The sequence below is a fragment of the Rattus norvegicus genome, chromosome 16 (genome assembly GCF_021556685.1).
Source record: "Rattus norvegicus strain SHRSP/BbbUtx chromosome 16, alternate assembly SHRSP_T2T, whole genome shotgun sequence".
Classification (NCBI taxonomy): Eukaryota; Metazoa; Chordata; class Mammalia; order Rodentia; family Muridae; genus Rattus; species Rattus norvegicus.
This window is the reverse complement of record NC_141549.1, coordinates 12,353,590-12,380,698: the sequence shown is the minus strand read 5'-3', so window position 1 is coordinate 12,380,698 and position 27,109 is coordinate 12,353,590. Positions and strand designations below refer to the sequence as shown.

Here is a 27,109-nt window from a genome sequence, read left to right as displayed (position 1 = left end):
TGTCTGGACAGCACAGAGCACAGCAAGTCCTCGGTGCATCCCTGAGACCCTTTGCCTCCACAAGACAATGAGTGGTGTCTGGCCCAGTATGAAATAAAGATGTTTGCGTCAACTGAGCCCTGTGGACATAAGTGCTATCCAATACAAAGTCAAGGTCTGCCAGCAAAACCCTAAGCCAGTCTTGGGTTTCCTTGAGAAGCAAGCAATTCACTGTGCTTGGTATGTTTCTCTGGTATATTACACATCCAAATTGTCTTCACATAGTAAGAGTTTGAACCCCTTTCATTCAGAATTTCCTTTGAAATCTCTGTTCTGCTGCTCAGGACTGATTCTGCTCACTGGCCAACACTTGGGTAGATCTTGCCTCTTCCTTTACTGTTCCTAGCATTGATCATCTTTTTAAGGAATGGCCATTCAGAGCCTGTCCCACATGTGGCCCATACGCGCGCGCGCACACACACACACACACACACACACACACACACACACACACACATATCCACCAAAACTAGATAAGATTGATGAAGCTAAGAAGTGCCTGTTGACAGGAACTGAATATAGATATCTCCTGAGAGACACAACCAGAGCGTGTCAAATACAGAGGCAAATGTTAGCAGCAAACAACTGAACTGAGAACAGGACCACCGTTGGAGGAATTAGAGAAAGGACTGAAAAAGCTGAAGGGGCTTGCAACCCCATAAGAACAATAATGCCAACCAACCAGAGCTCCCAGGGACTAAACCACTACCCAAAGACTATACATGGACTGACCCAGGGCTCCAACTGCATATGTAGCAGAGGATGGCCTTGTTGGGCACCAATGAAAGGAGAAGCCCTTGGTCCTGCTAAGGTTGGACCCCCAATGTAGGGGAATGTTATGGGGGGGATCGGGAAGGGGGGTGGATGGGGAGAGGAACACCCTTATAGAAGAAGGGGAGGGGAATGGGATAGGGGGCTTATGTCAGGGAAACTGGGAAAGGGAATAACATTTGAACTGTAAATAAAAATATACAAAAACAAAAACAAACAAATAAAACTCACTGCATTTGACCTTGGAATAGGGAGTCCTTCATTCCAGGTGCTAGATTCTGGGCATAAAGCACTGTGCAGAGCTTATATTTAACGAAGTGAGGCAAGTTGCAATGATACAAATGTAGCTGCAAGTAGGAGGGGTTATTTGGGAAAGTAAAGCAGAATTAAAGGTAAATGGGCACAGTGGGGAAGATGGTTTGCCATTTTATGTACAATGATCAATGAACATTTATTTAATGGAGTGGCATTCGAAAAGATACCTGTTTTAGAAAGAAATACAAGGAAGAAAATCCGAGCAAAAGAGAGAGAAAAGTCAATGGACACAAAGAGCTCCTAAGATTGGCATCACATGTCGTGTAGAGCACTGTGGACACTGGCTGAGGAAAGTGTGAGGGCTGGCAGCTCCGTCAAATGAGACTGTAAGAATAGAAAGAGGGAGAACACCCAGAACAGAAGAGCTGTTGCCTCTATGTTAGCAACTTCCACAGCATATTTATGCCTTCATATGTAGATGTTTTATTTTAAGGTAGCAATGGGACATATTTAAGTCTAAATATACATGACCTCAGTTAGGGCTTTATTTTTCCTCCAGACATTTTCTGAGCATCCCAAACAAAATTATTGACTTTGTTTAGAGTAAACAAACAAAGTTATTCTACCTTTCCATATCTGTGTGGTCTGGGATTTTACCTGTCAATTAGAATACTGTCAGGCGTCACTCAGGTGTTGCCCTGCCATCTCTCAGACTTCTTAGCAACTGTTTTTAAATAACAGCTTCAAACATTCCCAGGTCCTTTGTTAGTATAAGACAATGGAGTGTGGCTCTCTCTCAGAAAAGCCCACACCCACTTTTTGGGGTAGGTTTTAACTTTTTGTCTGTGTCTTAGTGTTTTATTACTGTGAAAAGATGCCATGACCATACAACTTTTATTGAAAAAAAGCACTTAACTGGGGCTTGCTTACAGTTTTAGAGATTTAGTCCCTTCTCCTGATGGCAGTGAGCTTGGTGGCATGCAGGCAGACATGGTGTCAGACAAGTAGCTAAAATCTGGATCTGGATCTGTAGGTACCAGGGAGAGGGAAAACTTGACCTGGCTGGGACTTTTCAAAACCTCAAAGCCCATCCCCGGTAACACGCTTTCTGCAATGGCCACATCCATTAAAACAAAGCCTCCTAATCCTTTCAAACAATGCCACTCCCTTGTGACTAAGCATTCAAATCTGTGGCCTAGGGAGCACATTCTTATTTAAACCACCATAGTCTGAACAACCCCTTTTATCAAACTTCATGCTTAAGCTTATATTAAAATAGCTTTCTTTTTTATTGGATATTTTTATTTACATTTCAAATGTTATTCCCTTTCCTGATGTCCCATTCATAAGCCCCCTACTCCATCTTTCTCCCCTTAATATCTTTCTTAAGTTCCAATCCTGCAAATAAAAGGAGGAAGGAAGGAAGAGGAAGGGAGAATAAGAAAGAAAACATGGAGGAAGTCAGCTCAGGGTTAAAGTAACTTTGATGTCACAGGGGTTTTCTTGTAGCAGCAAAACGAATGGAGATCAGTTATAGTCCATTTTTGTTTGCTTGCTTGTTTGTTTTTCTTTTTCTTCTTTGTAATCCCAAACTTTGTAGTTTTATTGAAGGTTATATTGGAGAAGAAAAATAAAGAGAGCTCTGAAGAGCCCCACACACAGTTGGACTGATGGAACCGGCACTTCCTGAAATTGGGAGAGGCTGGAGAGATAGTTACTTGGGGCTGGTTGGAATCAGGATATTGGTTTTAGAATTCTTAAATCTGAGAGCTAGTGTTCCAAGATGTATCCTGGAGATATAGATGTGAAAATGATTTTGCAATACCCAGTATAAAGGCATGGGAAAGGATGCAGATTGAATCCAGGACTGCTTGCTGCAAACATCACAGCTTCCAGAGCGAGCAAAGTACAGGCGATTTGAAGAACAAGGAAAAACTGAATGAGGAGCTGGAGAAGAAAAAGGGCAAGGTAAATATGTCGCAGGAGTCCATTGTTCCCAATAGTTCTTAGGGGTTGTTGACCATGAGTTTGAGCAAACATTCATTAGCATAGTTTTAGTTCAGCCATACTCTAATGCCTGGGTTTAGTAGTAAGAGCACCAGTGGAAGGGGAAGCCCTGGGTCCTGCTAAGACTAAACCCCCAGTGAACTAGACTGTTGGCGGGAGGGCGGCAATGGGCGGAGGGTTGGGAGAGGAACACCCATAAGGAAGGGGAGGGGAGAGGGGGATGTTTGCCCGGAAACCAAAGAATTATTATTAAGTATTAAATAAATTTAAAAAAATAGATTTAGAAGCAAACAACTTTGACCCTACTGTTTGTTATAATGGTCATGGTGTCAAAGTGCCATCTAAATAGTTATGTTTATGGTCATAGATTTGAATATGCTTCATATTTCAATAGGTAGTACCCCAAGTGAGTGTAGAGGCTAAACTCAGGTCATCAGCCTTGATGGAAAGTGCTTCTGCCCATTTGAGCAATCTTACCAACACAAAAGGATAATTAAAAAAATAAATTCAGGAAAATGATTTTGCTTGGGATTTATATTCCTCAAAGGGAAAGAAAGTAGACAAGTTTGGAAAGGATCAATTAATGCAGGGGTACATTAATGTTTGAAGTGCTGAGAATAAGAGGCTTTGAGCGCTCTTCCATAAACAGGGCACGTAGATGAACCTCCACAACCCCTAGCCCAAAGCTCAGGAAACATCACTGAGGAGGGACGGAAAGAGCCAAAGAAGCATTGTGAGATGGTGACCTTGGACCTGACATGGCTGTTGTATACATGAACTCATAGCAGTTGTGACTTACACAAGACAACACAACATCAAGCCAGTTAAAAATATCAACCTAGAGGGGAGGAGGGGCTACTGACGTCCCACCCCTGACCCTGGAAGAGGCTCTATTGGCAGCTAATGGCTGCATAGGTAGGGAGAGTCACTTTTCTTCAAGTGTGGCTATAGGTAGGTTCAGTGATAGGCAAGAGGGTTCTGGGGAGAGTTGGGGGAGATGGAAATAATCTGAATATATTATATGCATATATAAAATTTCAAAATGATTTGGTTTTTTTCTTAGATTATGTATGGTGTTGAATACCTTTTTATGTTGGCCACTTGCAAATTGTTGAAGAAATACTTTTTATATTTTTTTCTCATCTTGAAATTTAGTTATTTGCCTTTTTATTGTGACTTGCGAGTTGTGTTCTTTATGTGTTATGAATCCTAAGGCCTTATCAGATATATTTTCTGATTCTTTCACTGTGTGTTGTCTTCTCACTTTGTTGTTTTTTTATAGTTTATTTTATTTTTAATTATGTGTATGCGTGCATGCTTATATGTATGTATGTGTACATCTGTGAAGGAGTCTAGGGAGGGCAGGGGAGTTGGATCCTCCTGGAGCTGGAGTCATTGGTGGTTGTGAGTAGGTCCTGTTGATAACTAATGAGCAAGATACACTGAAAGAGTACTATACACTATTAATTTCTGATGAAGCTCTTCAGTCCCTCACCTTCTTGAGTGTTCTTTGTTATATAAAATGTATTGATTTTTATAGAGTCTAATTTATTTTTCTTTTTTTTTCTTTTTTCTTTTTTTCGGAGCTGGGGACCGAACCCAGGGCCTTGCGCTCGCTAGGCAAGCACTCTACCGCTGAGCTAAATCCCCAACCCCCTAATTTATTTTTCTTAAACCACTTTTGCTTTTCTGTCATAGCTAAAACAAACAACTCTGCCCAAAAGTAGCCTAACCCAAAATAACAGACATATACCCTTATGTTTCCTCTGTATTTCATAGTTGTATGTCTTATATTTATTGAATTAATATATGCTTCAGGACACTAATTTCCATATATTTTGTTCGGTATTTATTTTTCGCCAACACTGTTCAGTTATATTTTCTTTGAATTATCTTGGCAGACATAATAAAAATCAATTGGCTATAGATATGAATATTTAATATTGACACAGGTCGGGTCACTGATGTAGAGGTATAACCTTTGGCTGGTTTTTGATATTCCACTTGTAAATGTAACTTTTTTCTTAACTTCCTTTTGGTTTGATCATACTGAGTGTGTGGAAATATACTTAACTTTTGCTTATTTTATCCTGCAACCTTGCTAAACACATGTATTATCTCCAACAGTCTCTTTCCAGATTTGTAGGATTTTGTATAAATAATCTTATACTGTGTGGCAACAGGAATAATTTCATTTTTCCTTCCAGAGTGCTCTTGCTTTCTTTGTGTTCCCTGCTCGGTTTTCCTGTCTTGAACTTGTACCACCATGCTAAAAGAACAGCGAGTGTAAACACAAGCATTGCTGTCTTAGTGCTTATCTTAGAAGCAAGGATTTTACATCCATGCATGATATTAACTGTGGACCTCTCCTTTAGCCTCAGTACTTGGGAAGCAGAGCCAGGTGGATCTCTACGAGGTTGAGGCCAGCCTGGTTTACATAGCCAGCTCCAAGCAAGCCAATGCTACATAGTAAGACCTTGTTTTAACCCTCTTAAGTAACAAATACACAAACAGAAGAGAAGCAAACCTTTGACTTTTTATATATGACCTCCACCCCCAGGGTTTTTCTATTCCTAAGTTTGTTTGTTCATTGAGCACAAAATGTATTATGTCTTTTCAAATTCTCTTTGTCTGTCTGTGCAGATGACATGTGAGGTATTATATTATTAATATAATATATTATATATTGCACTATTAATATAAGTGATATTATATTAATATCATTAATCATAACTTGTTATTTTTATCAACCTTCAGTGCCAGAGATAAATTCCAATTGGCCATAATGTGCACTCTTTTTAACAGACTCACATGTTTAGTTGTGAGATTTTATTGAAGTCATTTTGCATCTTATCCTTAAAGGATGTGTATCTGTAATTTTCTTTGAGGATGATGGATTGGCTTTTAGTGCCAAGGTAATTTCCATCTCCTACAACAGGATGGAAAGGTTGTTGTACCACCTGTCTTTGGACGCTTGTGAAGGACTGGTTTAGATCACTCAATGTTTCAGAAGACTCACACTGGAAGGAAGCTCCATGCTCCTAAACTTTCCTTCATGGGTTATTTTTTCATTCCAAGTTCAATAGATTCATTAACAGTCTTATGTGTTTAGTTGTGTGATGTTATTCATTAATTATAAAAGCATTAAAACTTTTCCACTCGTTTATGAATTAGCTTCTGTATTTGATCATCATGGAAGTCTACTTTTTCTAGTTACTTGATTTATTGGCATATAGTTTTAGTCCCTCTTTCAGTTCATCAAAGTCAGTAAAAATTTTCTCACCTTCATTTTCTAATTTTTAAAGTAACTTTGGTCTTCTTTTTTCTGTTTCATTCGGCTATATTTCCCCCAATTTGCAATATTTTCAGGGAATAAACTGCTATCACTGGCTTTCTCTAATGTCTTTCTCTTCTAGTTTATCTGCATTTCCTCTCTGTTTTTGTCTTGGGTTTCATATGTTTCTGGTTTTGGTTGTCTTCTGATTTCTTAAGGTGATAGTTTATTTACTTCTATATTTCCTTTTAAAATGTGCTTGGCATTACAATTATGAAATTTCCTATGAATTCCCATGTTTCATGAAATCCCTATTTTGACATTTTTGGTTTTCATTTCCATTCATGTTAAAGTTATTTTCTCGTTTATTCTTTGATCTCTTCTTTACTCATGTGCTATTTGAGCACACTTTAAATAATTTCTGCTTCTGAATCATTCATTTTTTTGCATTTACTTCCACCTTTATTCCATTATGGTCAGATAATAATTTTATGGTTTCAATTGTTTTAAATTTATTGAGATGTTTTATTACTCAACACATAATATGTACTTCACATTACTTTATGTGTGCTTGAGGACAGTGTGGACTCTATTCATGTCCATTAGGCCTACTTGATGTGTAGTATTGTTTGAGTCCCCAGTTTCAGTCTTGTTATTCTATTCATTGGAGGAACCTGAGGGTCTTGATATCACTGGTTTTGGTCATATGTATGATTTTCTTAACTGTATAGGGAAAATCTGTGTTGAAAGACTATGCAGAATTCACAGCCCTAAGGGAGCATCTTTACTGAATCCTTTCTTGGCTTTAGTTATTGGGGAAATCTCTCCCTACATGATTACTCTCGACTTAAGAGACTCAGCCAAGCACCGAGTCAAAAATCCCGTTCAACATCCTCTTACTGAAGTGTCATGACGAATCTGAGCAGAGCAGGCACAGCAGATGCCAGAGGCTGAGCCCTGGGCATGACTGAGTTAATCTAAGAAGTACAGTACAAGTGTAGGAGTGACTAGATTTCCATTTAAGCTGAGCAGAATTTCAATTATAGGTCAATAATAGAGTTGGGTACTGAACTGCTTGAGGTCAGAGTAGTCAATGTAACTCACGGAAAGTTGAAAGTCTAAAACTCTGAAGGGACAAAGAAAGAATGGATATCACTGTATTAGAGATAAAGAGGGGAGATGCTAACCTGGAGATTAGGAAATCCAACCATGGCAAAGCAAAGAGTTCCCTCAACATGCACGCTGAGTCTGGAATAATCCTTTTTTTTTAAACATTTTTTTTATTGTTTGAGAATTTGAGATATAATACAATGGCTTTTGATCAAATCTAGCCCCTGCTTTTCCCCTCCAGCTCTTCCCATAATCCACCACCACTTTCCCTTTTTAACTCCATTCTTTTTTCCTTTTCTTTTTCTTTTTCTTTTACTTTTTCTCCTCTCCTCTCCTCTCCTCTCCTCTGCTCTCCTCTCCTCTGCTCTGCTCTCCTTTCCTCTTTTCTTTGTATTTTAAACTCCCTGAGTCCATTCAGTACTGATAGACTGATCATGATTGTAGGCTCATCTACAAAGGCAAACTATCAGAGACTGCATCCCTGAAGAAAACGGGCTGTCCTCCTCCAGTAGATACTAATTGCCAGTAGCTCCAAAACTCTGGGGATAGGTGGAGGCGGCTGGGATCCTCCCCCATTCATGCTGGGATATTGACTGATCGGTCTTGTGCAGCTCTTGTGCATAAAGCTATAGCTTCTGTACTTCTTAGGTACACTGTCCCTGTCGTGCCTGGAGAACACTGCTCTTGGGCAGGCCTTTAAAACGCCTGGCTCTTCATTCTTCCTGACCCTCTACTTTTGCAATATAGATGTTCTTGCTAGTTGCTTTGTTCATGCTTTCCCCCCAAGACGATGTCACCCCCCTCCTTAATGTCATACAGTCCTTCCAGCTGTCAGTTAGTACCTTGTGCTCTGACGGGAAGAAGACACTTAGGGTAAACTTGTCTCCAGACATTTGGTTGGGGTCATCATAAACTCACTCTTGATTGAAGCAGAGCATTTGGCTGAGTCTTCAACTCTGAAAGGAGTCTCAGAGTCTCAACAGAGGTCACTTTGTATTCAGTCTTCCCAGCTTATCTGTCTTTTCCAGGGTGTGGCACTAAAACGTTTTGTTTTATTTTGATTGTTTGATTTATTTATTTATTTATTTATTTATTTATTTATTTATTTATTTATTTATTTCAAAGATAGCATAGCATAATACAAAGAAGGCTTTGGAGGCACAGACCTTGAGACTGACTAGTTCTGACAAGTACTGTCATTAAGGAAGTTGTTAAACATTTGTGTATGTACATGAATACACACACAGGAGTGTAACTATATGTATACAACTGGCACATGCACACCAGAGCAGGCAGGTGTGTTTTTTATGCATAAAATATGTGAAACACTAGCACTGTGTCTGGTGATCAAAATGGTTCTTTTCAGTGTTGGGGCAGGGAGATTTACCTCAGTTAGAAAAGCCAGCTCAACTACACAGGGACATTTGGATTTAAGCAGGCCAGCCAATAGCTTTACAGGATTTGTTTCTGAAAATGACCATTTCTTTATAGCTAAACTCCCTAGATAGTGCAAAACCTTTAATATTAGGTAGAAGAACATTCTAGTACACAGTCATTTTTCTTTATAAAACAGATATGAATGTTTCCTCAGCAGGATGGACATGCATCCCTGATAGACAGGGGCTCACATGGTGTCTCACTGCCTCTCCTAGCCAGCCTTTACCTTTTCTGTTTTCTCTCTATCCTCTCAGAAACAGTGACGGTGGTGAGGCTGCTGCACCTGGATTTTGTTACCTTGGTTACAGATGCAGTCCCTAGTGGAGAAAGAGGAGAGAGCTGTATTTTTATAAGGGCAAATTATACTGACATTTAAATTGGAGGTGGCACAACAGAATACAGCTTCTGTGGAATGGGAGGCTGTACATACATTCCTTTTACAATCCAGACAATAGACTATCACCCCTCCTCAATTGTCCTTGACATGTGTGTGTGTGTGTGAGTGTGTGTGTGTGAGTGTGTGTGTGAGTGTGTGTGTGAGTGTGTGTGTGAGTGTGTGTGTGAGTGTGTGTGTGAGTGTGTGTGTGAGTGTGTGTGTGAGTGTGTGTGTGAGTGTGTGTGTGAGTGTGTGTGTGAGTGTGTGTGTGTGAGTGTGTGTGTGAGTGTGTGTGTGTGTAAGAGAGAGAGAGTGAGAGAGAGAGAGAGAGAGAGAGGGAGAGAGAGAGGGAGGAGAGAGAGAGAGAGAGAGAGAGAGAGAGAGAGAGAGAGAGAGAGAGTACAGAGTACTCATTTTAGCCTGTGAAGTGTTTCAAGGAATGGGACTTTGGGAACAGTGGAGGAATCATTTTAAGTGAGATTCTGAGGGATTGGGTCAGATGGGGAGGTTCTTAGCACAAATCAGAGAAAATGAATCTAAATTGTCAGATGTGGACAAGAAGGTAAAGTCAGAAAACCTGAAGGATATTAGATGGCTTGCCCAGTGGAGGGATCCAGAGATGATGGGAGAGTGGGGTTAAGAATCAGGATGAGCGTAAGAGGAGTAGTCCACAGCTGCAGAACAGAACCCCAACTCCATAGTGTTATCTAATACTGGGGCATAAAATCTGTGCAGATGGAATTGACCAGAGAGATATGGCTTAAGATTCTAATCTTACCTGGAAAGTAAGAGAGCAACCAGGCTTCTGAACACCAGCTTCTTCTTATCTTTTGAGAAAAACAAGTAAGGATAATTTGGTTGCAATATCTTTTTATGAGCAATAGATAGTTTGAAGTCTAAAAAAACCATCCACTAAAGCTATTTGGAGCTTCTTATCTTCAATGCTGGTCATTAAGTCAGTCGACAAGCAAGTCCTAAGTTCTGCCAATGCTATACTGCTAAGTTACTAAAGATGTGTTGTTCAGTCAGCCTCAGAATCCTTCCTTTAACTCAGTATCCCTAATCAGAAGGTCAAGTGCATCTCCAGTGAGAGAGCGAATTGGGTTACAGACCATTGGTAAAGTAAAAACCCAAAGCACTGAAAAAAAAATCTCAAAGTGACTATTGATCTAGTACAGATGGCCAAGGACTCCTTGGAGCCCCATGCTAATTGCTGGCTCAGTCAGCCAGCAACCTGGAGTGGACATATGGAGCAGCTGCATTGCCCAATTTCAACTTACTTTTCTGGTATTCTGTCAACCAAGTAGAACCATCAAGTCATATGTGACAGTCATGAGGTAAAGAGCCCAAGTCAGCCTGAAGGGTGTGTGTACATTCGGACAGGTGTGTACGCATAAAGTCATATAGATTTCCACTTGTGTATTTTCTCTGTTTACATGTGGAAGGGAGGCTAGTGTGTGAACATGTGTGCATCTATGCACATTTAGGAATGAAAGATCTCTTAGTAGTTAAGGGGCTCTGACTGTGGTCCTGAGCATTCCTGTTGTTATCTCTGTGGTCTTGAAAAAGCACTAGTAGATCTTTAAGGCATGTTTTCTCATTACCAAATGGAAATACTTAATCCTCTTTCACTGGCATTGTTGGGAGGATTATATACAGCAATTAATATGAAACATCTGGCAGATGTCTCATGTAGAAAATGTAGTTAACAAATATTTCTGCTTGCCTTAAGTTACACACCTTTCTCTCTTTGTATCATGGAAAGACATGTTTTAAATGCTGTTCTTATTCTCAAATGATGGAGGAGCAAATGACCCTTAATGTAGGTACATCCACAGTGTGGATGGCAGGCAATGGCCAACGCTTCATAAAAGACACATGTCTACTTATTCTCACAATATATTACAGTGGCAACAGGGTGTTAGTTGGTGAATTGCAGAAGGAAGAACAAGGAGGCCCAATCAAAGGAGCCATTATCACTGATTGCATACTGAGTTCAAGGCTGTCAAACACTCTGATCTGTCCAGAGAATGGGGTATCACATAACAGTAAGACGAGGATAAAATATTCTCCTCATCCTTGGGTCACTGTGCTTGACTGCCATTAACAATTGATGCCTGATATCCAAATTTTACATATCAAATTTCCCTTCTCTCCGGACTGCAGTGATCAGTAGCTTATTGTTTCCACATAGTGTTGAAGTAGTAAGTACACTGGGTTCTGGCCTGCCTCTCCGTTTGGTTCAGAAATGAGTGTGTCTTTACCCTGTATGCCCCATCCCTGGTAGGTGACACCTTGTCGTGAGCAAGATTCTTTAGTTGTTTTTTCATAAAGGTGGCTCAGGCTGTTCTTGTGAAGTCTGCACCCAATATTTAGGACCCTCCCAATTGTCAGGGATTGACGGGAATGTGCAGCATTTACACCTTCAGCAAGCAGCATGGCATAGCAGTCACAGTGGGGTCTGGACCATGCTGTTCAGAGATAATCATTACTTCATGAACACCGGAAGCTCAAAGTTGAGAAGAGCTGGAGTATAAAGAGCAAAGAGCGGAACTTAGGTAAGATGCTGGGGAGGGTAATGTTGAGACAACACCAGGAAGATGGACCACTGGTGCTGTGCTCCTTTTCTTTGTGGCAGTTTCCTTAGGAAGGGGCTTGGCTAGAGTGAAGGTGGGCAATGGGAGCGGTTGAAGCAAGATAGCCATGTTGATCACGGGTACAACCAAAGTGTGGAGTATCTTGAGATACTGGCACTGCATTCATGTCTTCTACATTGCCTACATCTATATGAGGAGTAAATCCAGGGGCTCGGGGTCCTTGTTGATTTTCATTGCACACTCCAAATCTGTCTGAAGCACGCAGTAAGCACGCAGTAAGCACGCAGTAAGCACGCAGTAAGCACGCAGTAAGCACGCAGTAAGCACGCAGTAAGCACACAGTAAGCTGCAGTCCTGTCTCATCTTGGAGGACCGACAACAGATTTCCACTTTATCTGTGAATAATCATCTTTTTAAAAGCCAAATATAAATTTTGTTTAACTTTCTCTTTAAACCTCAATTCTTTACATTATAAAACTTTCTGTTGTTGTTTCGGTCGATCAACTCTGTTCTGATTTAGTAGGCTTTCAAGAAGTTTAAATTCTTCTGATACATAAAAAACATAAAATTGCGCATAGTACTGGAAATTACATAATGCCTGAATACGTGTGTACATTAGGGCAAGGCCTAAATAAAACTGGACTTGTCTATCTTGCCAAACATTTACCCTTTGAACACATTGAATTTTTTCCTATTGGATTTTGCTGGAGATATTTTTCCCCAAATGAGCCAAAAACAAGGTGCTGAGAAGGGACCTCAAAAGCAGTGTGACTGAGTACAAGACAGAAGAAGGAAAAATGACAGAAACTTGCTCTCATGGACTGGAGAAAAACTAAAAAGAAAATAATAAAAGAAGGTTGGAATCCGTTAGTGTCCTGTGCTGGTCATTCTTCTTCCCCTTCATCCTCACCTTTATCTTCTTTAACTTCATTCTCATCCCCTTCTTCATCAGTATCTTCCAATCTTTCCTCTTCTTTTTCTACATCATCATCACCATTATCTTCTGCCTCCTCTTCATCATCATCTATATCAGGAACTAAATCATAATTAGTGGACACATATTTTGACTGTAGTGGTCAAATGTTGTCTTGATGACCTCTCCTAACTCAACTGCATCTACATCAGAATGCTTAGCAAACCAGGGAAGGCAGCTCTGGTTCCTCACAGTACCTACTACTGCTGGTCTTATTTTGTATTAGATTTGAGCATTTTGTTAAATCCTTTCCAGATTTCCATTTGATTTCAGTGGACTTTGAAGATGGGTTGCTGCTCTCATTCAGATCAAATTCTTTGGAGAGGATTTTATTGTTCAAGTTTCATCAATTTTCATCAAAATAAAAATCATCCCAGTAACCCAATTTTGTGTCTTCAAATTCTGTCACTTCTATGGTCAAATACTGCAGAGCTTCTTTATCCTCCTTCTGCACAAGTGCAGACCCTTGTGAATGGTTGACAAATGCTGCCACCGCCAAATATAGGATTTTGATGATAAATTCTGTTCTACTTTCAAATTTTCCTCATTGGCTTGTTCCTTGAGTCTATTTATGTTGTACTTAGTCAGTATGTCTAAATGCTTCTTGATGTGTTTTTTCCCCTTTTTTTGGCAAGCCAGGAGAGGCCGGCCAGCTTTGGAGTAGAAACTTGCATGGTTTCTTATGCTGGGGCAGGAGTGCAGATTGCCAGTTCAGGACCATTGCAGAAGCTGGAGGCAAGAGCTCCCTCCTGTGTGCTCACATTAGTTTTATGCATGTTCAAATGTAACTATTCTTAGTCTAGAATATACCTTCTGTGACTCCAAAGAGGCAGACCTAGGGAATTCTTCTAATTCTTTCAAGTGGAAGCAAAGTGGGAACTGAAACTCATTTCTTCTCACTTGACTATGCCTTTTTCTCATTTGGCCTCCAATCTGAAGTAGCCCGCTGTTGGGTTCCTAACCTTGTGCAGAGTTACTCCCGCTGCCACTCTGGCATCCATATCTCAGCTGTCTTCCACCAACTTATCACAGACAACACAGAACTTCGAAATGGCAGTCCCCTTCTTCATACCTTTGTAATATCCTTGAGGTGTAGTTGTCTAAATTCCTATCAGAGTTAAAGCTCTGTCAATTGGGCTTCACTTTATCACTTATAACCACTAAGAATCACACACATGCACATGCACACACAAACGCATACATACATGATCTGTAACATGCAGGTTGTCTGAATTTTCTTTCTTTCTTCCTTCTTTTTTTTTTAAGTTTCCATATAGACAAGGATACTTTGTGAGTGAAATAGACTCCACCTAAGCCAATTTAGGTTAAATACAAGTGAATGTGGGATTTAGTAGTTTTGGAAGGTGAGAGTTGAAGAGGAAAATTGACTCAAAAGGAACTGACTCAAAATACCGAAATACCATTAGGGAAATGATCAAAGTACAAACACTGCGAGGAAACCAAGTTTTCTCCTGTGTGTTTTGTGTTGCCTGTGGATTTTTTTAAACCTCCCTCAGATGGCTTGCCTCTGGGTTTTTCTCAGGCAGGTATTTTTCTACATTTAGGCAAGATGGTTATAGAAGTTCGACTTATAACTGACTAGCCCAATGCACAGGCAGCAGAAATTCTCTTTGAAAACCCCCTGGGATCCCTAAAGCTTGATCTGGAAAATGCTTGACTGAGTTACCAGACTTATGCTGACCCCTGATATAGATCATCCAGGCCTGATGGCATGAAGACTCATGCTTTGATCAGCGAATGTGCTTGGTCTCACTAAGACATGTACAGTCAGAGGGAGAAAGTTTGAGGGACAAATGAGTTCCTATAATAAAAGAAATGGAAATAATTGTAGACAGAAGAGCCAGCAACATACCTAATTATTCTAGTTCACTTTGACTCATTTGTCTTTTGCAATATTAGGGGTCATGGGTCACTAGTCTATTTTCTATTTTTTATTTGTTTAAGATTATTTTCCTCCCATAATGGAAACCTTGTACATCCCTTGAGAAAATGCTACACATTCAGAATGAGTAATTCTAGGCTGAAGGATTCTTCCTGCTTGTTCAGAGCTTTCCCATGGCTCTTGCCATCTACAAGCATCTTGAGGCTGCTGGTGGGAAGAAATCCTATGGCAAGGCACTAAAACCTCTCCATTAGGTAGGACATAGCTTTCTTTATTCCTTACCATTGAATTTTGAGAAGATTTTAGTTCTACCTCTGATGCCTAACTATTCTGTATTTTAACAATTACTGATAGATGTTTCAATATAAAATGAAAATATTTGGAAAACATGAAGTTAGGCAGCAGAAATAGCACTGGTAATCATATATCCCAAACAACTGCTGCTAATTCATGTTTCAGAGTACTACCATCCTACAATTTCATTATGAATGGCTTTTAAATATTTTTGTTTGCTTTGCAGAGCAGTAATCATGCTGTATACACAATTTTGTATCCCTAAGTATAAAATTATAATGATGATATAGCTGGAGCTTTACCTCGTGTTATTATAAGCAGTTCCTAAATATCCATTGTGAACAGTGCCATTGATGGAATCATTTCCTTCCTATTGGACATTCAGGCTATTTGTAATGCTTGAATAATGCTGTGATGAACACTTTTGTAAATGATATGTTCCGTACATGGGGAAATTTGTTCTTTTACTTAGCTTAGGCCGTATGGAAATAGGGCATGTGTTCATGTATGTATGCTGCCCTTGCCAATAAAGAGCTGCAAGACACAGTGCAAGTAAGAAAGCAGCATCCTTTTCCATCAGAATTATACTGTCCCATGCGGGAGAGTTGTCTCTCAAATGATACCTGTTTCCTGCATGATGAATGGTTCCTTTTGGAGTGGTATAAAACATAACTTGCATACCCCCAAAGTGAACAATCTTTCTAAGGTTCCAAAATTTCTTCCCTGAGTTGTATGGGCACATGCATATATATCTTTTTATTGGATTTTTTATTTACATTTCAACTGCTATCCCCTTTCCTCATTTCCTGTCCATAAACCCCCATCCCATCCCTCCTCCTCCTTCTATGAAGTTGTTCCCAGACTCATCCACCCACCCCTTCCCACCTCCCCACCCTGACGTTCCCCTAACTGGGAAACCCAGCCTTGGCAGGACCAAGAGCTTCTCCTCTACTTGGTGTCAAACAAGGCCATCCTTTGCTACATATAAAGTTGGAGTCATGGGTCTGTCCATGTGTACTCTTTGGATGGTGGTTTAGTCCCTGGCAGCTCTGGTTGATTGGTATTCTTGTTCTTACGGGGTTGCAAACCCTTTCAACCCTTCAACCCATTCTCTAACTCCTCTAATGGGGACCCCTTTCTCAGTTCAATAGTTGACTGCTAGCATTTGCCTCTGTATTTGTCATGCTCTGGCAGAGCCTCTTGGGAGACAACTATACATGGCTCCTATCAGCATGCACTTCTTGGCATCAGCAATATTGTCTGGGTTTGGTGGCTGTATGTATATGGACTGGATACTCAGGTGGGGCAGGCTTTAAATGGCCATTCCTTCAGTCTCTGCTCCAAACTTTGTCTCCATATCTCTTCCTATGAATATTTTTGTCCCCTTTTTAAGAAGGACTGAAGCATCTGCACTTCGGTTGTCCTTCTTCTTGAGCTTCACGTGGTCTGTGGATTGTATCTTGGGTAATCCGAGCTTTTGGGTTAATATCCACTTATCAGTGAGTGTATACCATGTGTGGGATTTTTTTTAATGTGTATATGTGATTGGTTTACCTCACTCAGGATGATATTTTCTAGTTCTATCCACTTGCCTATGAATTTAATGAAGTCATTGTTTTTAATAGCTGAGTAGTTCTCCGTTGTGTAGATGTACCACATTTTCTGTATCCTTTCCACTGTTGAAGGACACCTGGGTTCTTTCCATCTTCTAGCTATTATAAATAAGGCTGCTATGAACATGGTGGAGCACGTGTCCTTGTTATATATTGGTGCATCTTTTGGGTATATGATCAGGAGTGTTATAGAAGGGTCCTCAGCTAGTATTATGCCCAATTTTCTGAGGAACCTCCAGACTCATTTCCAGAGTGCTTAAACCAACTTGCAATTCCACCAACAATGGAGGAGTGTTCCTTTTTCTCCACACTGTTGTCTGCTGTCACCTGAGTTTTTGATTTTAGCCATTCTGACTGGTGTGAGTTGGAATCTTGGGGTTGTTTTGATTTGCATTTCCCTGATGACTAAGGATGTAGAACATTTCTTTAGGTGCTTCTCAGGCATTTTAAAAGGCCAGAACCAAAATTGTAGCTATGTAAGTGTGAGTCTAAAGCTTGTGCCTTTTCCACCTCCACATTATGTTCTACAAGATTAGATAAGCCAGGGGCTTCAGCCTTGGGCAGTGGTAAAAGATGACAAAATCAAGGAGAGGAATCACTGGCCATTTCTCGTTTTAATTGGAAGCTCCCCATGATTATAAATGGAGAGTGGACTTTGGCAGGAAAGTCTGAGTAAGGGGCGAAACATGATGCATTGACTCAGGAAATTTTATATGTGGCCTTCTATACTTCCAGAGACATATATGCTAAGGAGATACTTGACACCTTTCTGCTCATTATCTTAGCACTAATATCCTACAAGTGTACCAGAGGCTTTGTCCTAGGTAGACTATCAAGTTGCACCAAGACAGGTCCCATATACTGCCCATTCTGTCAGGTCTGTGACTTCTTGGTGTTAGTTTGGCTCTGGATATCTTTCTACATCCTGTTTGGGTAGAATAAACCTGGAAGGGATGAGGAATTAATAGCCAGACAGACAACATCAACAGGGGACTGAAGCTCTAGTTTTCTTCCAAAGTAAACCATATATTTACTGATGATCTCTGACACAAAATGTAGAAAGCATGGAACCAGGGTCCCTTGACTTGGCAGGCACTGTGGCCAATAGAAGAAGAAATAGGAATCCCTGAGATTTACTGTGCCCAGACCCAGCAGGGTCCAGCAGAAACTTTGACAACTTAATTGTGCTCTTACTCAGTCACCCACAGCTAATGCATCTTCCTGGCAAAGCAGGTGTCTTCCATAAGGAGCACCATGGGGCAGATTGTTATCATAAGAGCCTGCCAGAGTCTGCTCTAAATCGTCCCTGGACCAGTTATAATAAACCAAATAGCTACAAATAGACACCAATTTGCAGAAATGTGAGCTGTACAAAGTATGCCTTCAGCTCGAGGATGAGAGGAGAGTGTGCACTGAATATCAGCTTTGTAGGGAAGGAGCTTCAGGTTATCCTGCGGGACTACAGTGGACTCAAATCTGAAAGGGCAAGTTGCTCCAGTCTTTGTGTTTTCTTGACTTGGTCTGTATCCTGCCCCAATAGATGTGCACTTTTATGCCAGTTGATTTCGATCTTGGGAACCTTGGGCCTTTGAGAGACAAAGCATTCGAGTTCCAGTATAAACAGGGTAGAGGGATGGGAATTTTTTTCTTGTCTTGTATCATGGACATACAGGAGGTACTGAAACTCAAGACCCCCTTGAAAGAGTGGAGTGAGTGTGGCCAGTGTCACAGAATTAAAACTCTATTCTGGGTTTGGGGGAAACAAAAAACCAATAAAATCTATCAATTGTGGAGATGCTGGAAATGTAGTAAGCTAGATATGAGGACGGTCTGCCTCATTCTCCAGCAATTCATCAACAATGCATGCCACACAACTCAGTCTCTCTAATGGATACCATCTGAGGATTGAAAGGGAGAGAGCAGAATTAATTTCTTGTTCTTTTTCTCCATAAGTTAATATGCTTTCATGCCTTCCTGAAAAAAAGCAAAGGCAATTGTCTTATTAAAAACAGTATTTTATGAAATTTAGAAAGAAAAAACAGAGCAGAAATATTACCCGCAATCATACAATTACAAAGACAAGCAATAACAACACTTCAGCAAACTCCTTTTCAGTGTTCACTGGTCCACTTGTTGCTAATTAATTTTTGCCCATATTTGATTTTACATAATGTGTTATTACTATCTCTTATAAATAACTTTAGTGACTACAAAATATTGCAACAGATGGGGACAATATAAACTTTAGCAATTACTGGGCACATAGTTTTAAGTATTAATTTTCACAAAGAAGTTATAATGCAATGAATACCTGCAGATAAATGTTTCCTTGGATTTAGAAATATTTCCTGGTAGAGTTTTTTAAAAGTACAATTACTGCATAAAAATGAATCAAAATCCTTAATTTTTTCTGATGTTTTTAGAACTGTATATGCTTAAGTTGTTTGGTTCTTGGAGCTAATACACCTTCTGGTGTACATGCTGGGACAGCACCAGTATCCAACATCGATTAGCCAACTCTAGTCATAGAAGCTCATTAGGTCTCTGGAGTTATTTGTTCTACTTTTTGTACTATCACTTAATATTTTTAACTGTCAAATTTTAATTTATTTAAATAAGTTTTATAATTTACTCACTGTATATTTTGCTCACAGTATAATTTGTATAATTTGCTCACTGTAATAGGACATCAAACAAAAACTGTCTTTTGGCCCATGTAAAGGAAGTGGACTGACTTAGTTCTCTCGTTTTCCTTCTTTCCTTCCTTCCTTCCTTCCTCCCTCCCTTCCTTCCTTCCTTCCTTCCTTCCTTCCTTCCTTCCTTTCTTCCATTCTTTCTTTTTTTGACAACGAAATCAGCAAATTTAAAACATTTTCTACTGGTTCTCTGTGAATTTCACATCATGCATCCCAATTCTCTCCATGTCCCCTTGTACTCACCTTCCCACCTTGCTACTTTACTCTCAACTGAGAAAAAAAATATTGTGGAAGTTGTAGTATATCTCAGTGTGTTCCACAGTTATAACCCTCTGTTTATATTTTGCTTGCAAATATTCACTGCAATGACTTGTTGGTTTTGTTAGAGGCCTCTGGCTTCTGCTACTCTATCAATACTGGAACCCTCACATGGGTTCATCTCAGACATATTGTTGCTGCCCTGTGTCCTGGAGATCCCACAGTTTTGGATCTATAGGACTGGCCCCTTCATGTACTCCAGCAGTTCATCCATATTGTCAATGTTGGGGTGGGCCAACTCAAAGCCCTTAATGTGGGCTTGAGAGACATCCAAGTTGGTCTGACTCCCAGCTGTCCCTCTTATCAGCCACGTCCAGGGCAACTCTGGTGTGTTGCCTAGGCGAGGTCAGGACCTGCTCTCCTGAGTGCTGCAGCATATGAGGATCAGGGTAAGCTCTCTCCCTGGGCCAGCTCTCCTACCTGTCATAGGTGGCAAGTGGTGAGGGGAGGGGAGGGCATCTCTACTTTGCCCATACTGCTACACGGCAGACAAGTTGCACGACCAGCTCTACCATGCTAACACCCTATCCACTACCTCACCCGCAAGCCTTACATTCAGGGCCAGCTCCACTACACTGCCCAGTGAGGTTCAGGATCCTCTGTCCTGAGTGTTACAGTAGCTGAGGGGGAGGGCCAGCTCCCGATTCTCTGAAGACCTTGTGGCCAACTCTCTCGTCTACTGTAGGTGGCAAGGGGTGGGGGACACTCTCCCTCACCTATGTCACTGCTCTGGTAAGGGCCAACTCCTCTACACTCATGTCCCTGAGGACAGCTCTATTGTACTTCCCAGGTGGGGTATAGGACCTGATCTCTTGAGTACTGCAGCTGGTGAGGGGCAGAGTCAGTTCTCCTGTTCGCATGACTCCAGGCCTGGTACTTGCCCAGTCCTCAGTAAATGGTCCCTTGTCTAAGGCTCATTCCCACCCAGGCCCAAGGTCCCAGTCAGAGCTTTCTAGTCCCCAGTTTACTCCTTGTCCTGGAAGCCCATCTGGGCCTATATGGTCCCAGACTGGCTCACTTTTTTTTTGCAGGGAATTTTAGACTACTAATCATTCAGATATTTACAGGTCAAAACACTGAGCATGACATAGGCTTTCCCCTCCTTGTCCCCTACTGATGCACATCTGATACCTGTAACACCTCCAGGGACCTCACTTAATATTCTTGATGTAACAAAAAACTAGTGAATGTATGTGTGTATTATATGTGTGTGTCTGTCTGTGTGTGCCTGTCTGTATGCATGTGTATCTAAAATACTTTGTGAAAGGTAATTGAAACATAAATGAATGCATTCTCCTAATTTTTGTACTTTACATTAAATGACCATAACCACAACCACAACAACCTTTACTAACTGTATGAGATTTGATTTTCATGTTGGCAAATGTGTGAAATATTTATAAGCATATTCCAGAGTACAGGACAAGCACACTTGGTAACTGAGTGTGTTTGTGAGTCAGCAGCTCAGAGTAGCAGCCTTGTCTGATGGGGAACGGGTGCTATACAAGAGTCTTTGACCTGTCACTCACAAAGGTACAAGATTTGGAATGTCAAAGAAATAAAGCTCGGTGCCCTGGATATGGTCTTCAGGGTGTACACATCTTACCTGCCGTTACCCCAGTCTAGAAGAAGCTCACAGGCAACAGTAGTGTGAATAATAGTATGAAGTAGCACACACATGGGCTTTCACACCCATCTAATCAACGTGGTTGATGTGCTACTTAGTCTTTTGTCAACTTGACCCAAACCAGAGTCACTGGGAAGAAGGAACCACATGTGAGAAAGAGCTCCTATCTGTTTGGCATGTGGGTCTGTCTGTGACATATTCTCTTTATTCATGAGTGGTATAGGAGGACCTAGACCATTGTGAGCAATGTCACTCATGTCTCAGGTTGTGTAAGGAAGCAGGCTGAGCGAGCCAAAAGCAGGTCAGCAAGCAGTGATCCTTCATGGTTTGTGATTCAGTTCCAGCCTTGGCTTCCCTGGGTGATGGAGCACTACCTGGAAGTGGGAAATGAATTAAGTCCTTTCTTTTCCAAGCTGCTTTTGGTCAGTTTTTTATCATACTGACAGAGAAGCAAACTTTAAAGAAATTATAAAGCATATAAATAAGAAATGAGAGTAATATATTTAGTTAGTGGGCCCTAAGGAAATTCTTTTAAAATATGGATAAACAATGTATTTGTTTACATAGTATCTTTATATAAGTAATTATATGTAAATACATATTTAATTTCATTGTAATTATAGGCTCATATCTGCATATGTATAGCCAGAGGACTTTAATAAATTATATATTTATAAGCACTTAATTATGTTATAAGCACAGGTATTATACAATATATTCAAGTATACACACACACACATATATATGTATGTGTATATATATGTATATACATATATATATGTACATAAGTATATGTATGAGCACAGGTATTATACAATATATTCAAGTATACACACACACACACATATATATATGTATGTGTATATATATGTATATACATATATATATATGTACATAAGTATATGTATGAGCACAGGTATTATACAATATATTCAAGTATATACACACACATATATATGTATGTGTATATATATGTATATACATATATATATATGTACATAAGTATATGTATGGAGAGAAAGACACAGTGTGTGTGAGACCCGAGGCACACTAAACACCCCATTTTCTATTAAATTATGCAATTTCAGTAACTTAGAATACATTAAGGAGCTCTTAGGAGTGTCATCTGAGTTTAGCCATCATGACAACAGACTCAAGAATGGGAAGCCTGATGTTCCATATTCTGTAGATTGTGAGAATGTTCTTATATATTTTCTTCTTTGACCCCCATTTGGTTGATTGACACTGTCCCGGGTATATGGATGAGCTGAGTGATATCTTGAGGTGAAGAGAGTCACGCAGGCTGCAGACTGAGGAAATGATGCTGCCAGAGAGGGCCATTCTCAATGTAAAGAGATGATGAGTAATTTCGTGGTTCCGTTCTCGTGTTTGGAAATTTAGAAGACTTGCCAGTATAAGCTTCGCTGATTGAATGGGGCTGATTCCTGTGTGGCACTGAGCCTACAATGCTGGCCTTTAATAGATTCAATCAGTATCCATGAGGGCTGGTGTGGCCCATGGCTGAAGCTTAGAGAAGGGAATTAGTTATCTCATAGTGAGACCCAAAATAAATACTGGAGATTATGTGTAGTTGTGAAATCTCTCCCCAATCTAGAATATTTTTAAAAGTAACTGTAAAGAGAAAACATTTAAATCATAGAGCAAACAGTCATAACACCATAAAATGAACACATTTCTTAGGAGTCATGATGGTACATAGCATATATGCTGCCTCTCAGGCTCTCACAGCCAGTCATGGATACCAATGCATCTCAGTGAGCATCTGAGGATTGGTGTGGAGTTCAGCATTCAAATGGTGAAACTATACAAGGAGGTGCTGAGTCTGGAGTCTGTGTTGGTAAATGACAACCTGAGTTTCAGGAGAGGGACCTGCATAAACTGAGCCATAATCCTGCTGTGTGGACATTTCTGCATGAAACCATCAAGCTATGCATCCAAATGCTGCATGTTCCATAGTTTTTCAACTTACTTTTGGTGTGTGAGGGTTCATATGACAGTTTTGACCCATGATTCAACTTAACTAATATTTCCAAATGCATTTGGAAATTTATTACAAGAAATATGTTCAAAACATTATCAACAGTCCATCTAGGGATGGAATGGACTATACTATTCCATTTCAGGCCAGAAAGCAAGGATCACATATCATGCCAGACCTTTCAGTAGATGTTGAGGAGGAAATTTTGTAGCCTCAACTATCTACAGTTTTAAAAGTGAAGAAATGAATAAAAGCATTATGAATCTTAAAATTTCAAAGAGCAACAAGATGTATCAAGATGAAATGGAAGGAAACAGAAAGATACAGAAATGGGCTTGGAGATGTAACTCGAGGGCTTGCTTAGGATGTACAAGACCTGGGGTTTGATGGCAAGATGAAACAAAATGAAGGCATGAAGAAAGTAACAGAACAGAACAAGGAATAAAGAAGTTGTCTGAAGCAGGATTGCAGACGTGGAACGCTGCTGTGGAATCAGTCTTGCACATCCCTGGAATACTTTGCCTTGGTCCTGCTTTCTGGAGTGTGAAGGATCGATCAGATATACTCTCCAATTCTTAACAGACACATTCCAAGTTGAAATTTAATTGCCGTCAAGACAATAGCAAGATGTAAGGGATTAAATGACGTGATTATATTATAGTGTTAAAAAATTCATTAAGCCATGAGGAAAGAAATGGATTACTGTGGTTAGCATAAGATTGAGTTAGTGATCTCTAAATCAGATTTCTGATAAAATGTTGAGTTCAGTTCAGTTCTTTATCTGTCTTATGTGTATCACCTTCCCATCTTGTAAAGGTACAGCAATAAGGACCATGCTATTTTAGCTCATCTTCCCCCTTTTGCAATGCACTTGACTTCAGAATTATGAGCTAAATAAGCGTACATTGTTTATGTTGCCCATCTCAAGCATTCTATTACAGCCCCAGAAAACTCACCAAGTCATGGGACTCCCATGCATTCCTGAATCTGTCATTATGGTGGATTTGATAATGATTTCAGCAGTACTGCTCTCAATGCCTTCATTTATTGAGCACTTACTTGGTGTCAACAACCTTGCCGCATTCATTTATTCATCCTTACACTATCTCGAATACATATATATATATATATATATATATATATATATATAGTTTCTCTCTGTGTCGCTAGACAAATGGGCATAGTTAAATTTCATTTAGGTGACAGGTATTGAGTGACTTCTTTAGGTGTTAGTCTTCTCAATGCTGAGGACATGCTACTGAACAAAAAATGGGCAAGTCCCTGTTCTCATGGATCTTGTTCTATAAGCAGCTGTTCAAAGTTGCATGGAGTAAAACTTTGAGCCTGGCCCATGCTCTCTGTTACTTTTAATTCATTCCAGTTCAAAATGGAGGCAAAAGGAGAAAACGACAACTTTCAGCATCAGCATATGACCACATGGCTCCTTGGCCCCCATATGTACCTGTTTGCTTCATAAGGTGGTTTATTCAAGGATGTAGTATTACGTCTGATGCATAAAAGAGCTTTATACAAACCGCTTAGGTAATGCCAATATCCACTTTTTTGTCCTCTACTCTTTACCTCTTTTACCTCCCCATACATATCTCCTACACTGACATCTTGGCACCTCCGCATGTTGAAGAACTTGATGCTACTAAGATGTCTGGCCCTTGTCCTTGAATTCTGAATTACAGGAAGCTATTTCAAAATTGTTGAAACACTATGCATGGTAGAGCCTGTCTGTTTTCTTGGGGATGGTCAGTATGATTAAGATTAAGTATGATTATGATTAAGTAATACAATGAGTGAGGGTTGGGAATGGTCATACCTGACAGTCATAGAGTTGGACAATATCAACAATATAAGCCAGAATTCTCAAGAACGTACAGAGGTTCTGACGACTCATCAACTGTGTAGACCATGATATGATCATGTCCACATGATGGCTATTCCTCAATAAAAACTAAATTCAGGTGCATTTCACTGGTAGATTCGTCCCCCTCTCTGTCTCCTGTGTGAGAGTGAGCATGTGTATTCACATTCCTATGTAATAGCTGAGAGAGAGGCAGTGTCTTGGCTCCTCAACAAGATGCAGTTCTCAAACCTTACCTTCTCCCTGGACTCTGTCCTCTGTGCTACACTGCTTATTCCATTCAGTCTTTTGTTCTCTTGGTAAACCCCAATCTTGAATATTACAGCTCCAGGGAGTTTTCTCAGTCCTTATAAATACCTAAACCCAAGAGAAAATTCTGAGAACCTTCCTATATTGGTTGCTTTTTTTTTTATTGTTTTCTCCAAGTAACCAAAAAGAAGCAAGTGAAATGAAGATGGGTTTAACTGAACTCAGTGGTGGCTGGGGCTCCTGTCTCTCTGTGGGCACCTGTAGCTGGGTCTGAGATGCAGAGAGAAACTGGGGCAGAGATCAGGGGCAGGCATGAATCCTAATCAGGCCCTGGTCACACTTCTGCTGGCCACTAATTACTTCCTAAAGATGGCACAACCTCTCCAAACTGCCACCCACTAAGGAGAAACGATTCAAGCATATTAGCTTGTGAGTGGCATTTCTCTGTCAAATTGGCAACATCTGCCAGTTTGTGATCAATGTCAGAAGTGAGGGCAGTATTTGAGACAGTGATCCCCAACCCCAATTTTCCAGGTGTCAACCTTCACCCCTCCCAAACCTTCCCACATCTTTATTAGGGAGATGTTAGATTGGAAAGAACCGTTCCTAATTTCTAGAAGGCACCTATAAATCTCAAATATGGGAGGGAAAATTGAATCAAGTTTGAAATAATAAAATACTTCACTTTCAAGCAGAGTTAAAGTAAATGCTAATGGTGTGAAAAACCCCAGCAGTGGCCAAGGAAAGCTGTCTTGGGAGTAGAAATAACAGGATCACAAGTTCTCAACCCATCACTTGGCAGCTGAGGCGGTGCCTCTGGCAAGGGCAAAGACGCCTCTTGGGGTCTACATCTCATTCGCACTCCTCCTTTGGTGAAATCATTTCCTCCCAACCTTAAAACAGTTTTCTTAGTTGACTGTTCACATGCTCCATCACTCTGAAGTAACTTGGATATATACATATATACCCATTCCCTGTTTCCTTTAAAAAATAAGTAACCAAGGAAATGAAGTGGAAGCAGAATTTGGGAAGGTGAGGCAAGTACGTAAGATGGGAGACGAGAGGAGATGAGTTAAGATTAACGTCTAAAGTGCACGCTGTATAAATTCCCTGCGCCTATTCATTACACCGTGTGAAAGCTCCGCATCCTTCTTTATTAGTTTGCTTGTTTATTTCCTCCCTCATGCATTTGTTATTGGCTTACTTGAGCTGGCTGACATTTCATAGCTCCAAGAGCCTTCTACTGTAGCTGCTGCTGTCAGTTTGTGTCTGCATTCCTAATGGCTGTTGCTCTACACTTCGATGCTATGTAATTCATTTCCAAAGGTTCGTGATTGTTAGGTCTTCATTATGGGCTGTGCTTTCTATCTGTGGGAAGTAACCTTTCCTCCACTTAATGCATTTTGCCTTGACTTCTACTTTGACATAGAAATAGCTACCCTGGCATTATATTTACTTGTGGACAGCCAGTACAACCTTTTAATGTTAATGTTTCAGATTCATTTGGCTTGGGTGGTGTCTTGTAAAAGCAGCACGGATTTGTACTTTTGTTTTTGACCTATACTGGGAGATGTTGATTTTGAGAGGAGAGTTTTAAAAAGTCCAATTTTTTTAAACAGAGTTAATGTTTCCTATTTTATCATAGCCACGTAACATGTCTAAAATGGAATTCTGGCTTTTTCCCACCTATTTGCTTCC

General features: G+C 40.2%; 2 pseudogenes; both read right to left on the bottom strand.

The window, feature by feature from the left end:
- Positions 1 to 12,750: 12,750 nt before the first annotated feature.
- Set-ps3 (Set nuclear proto-oncogene, pseudogene 3) lies at positions 12,751 to 14,557 on the bottom strand (annotated as a pseudogene).
- A 6,139-nt stretch (positions 14,558 to 20,696) lies between these two features.
- Positions 20,697 to 20,816, bottom strand: LOC120097615 (small nucleolar RNA SNORA17; annotated as a pseudogene).
- Positions 20,817 to 27,109: the final 6,293 nt, after the last annotated feature.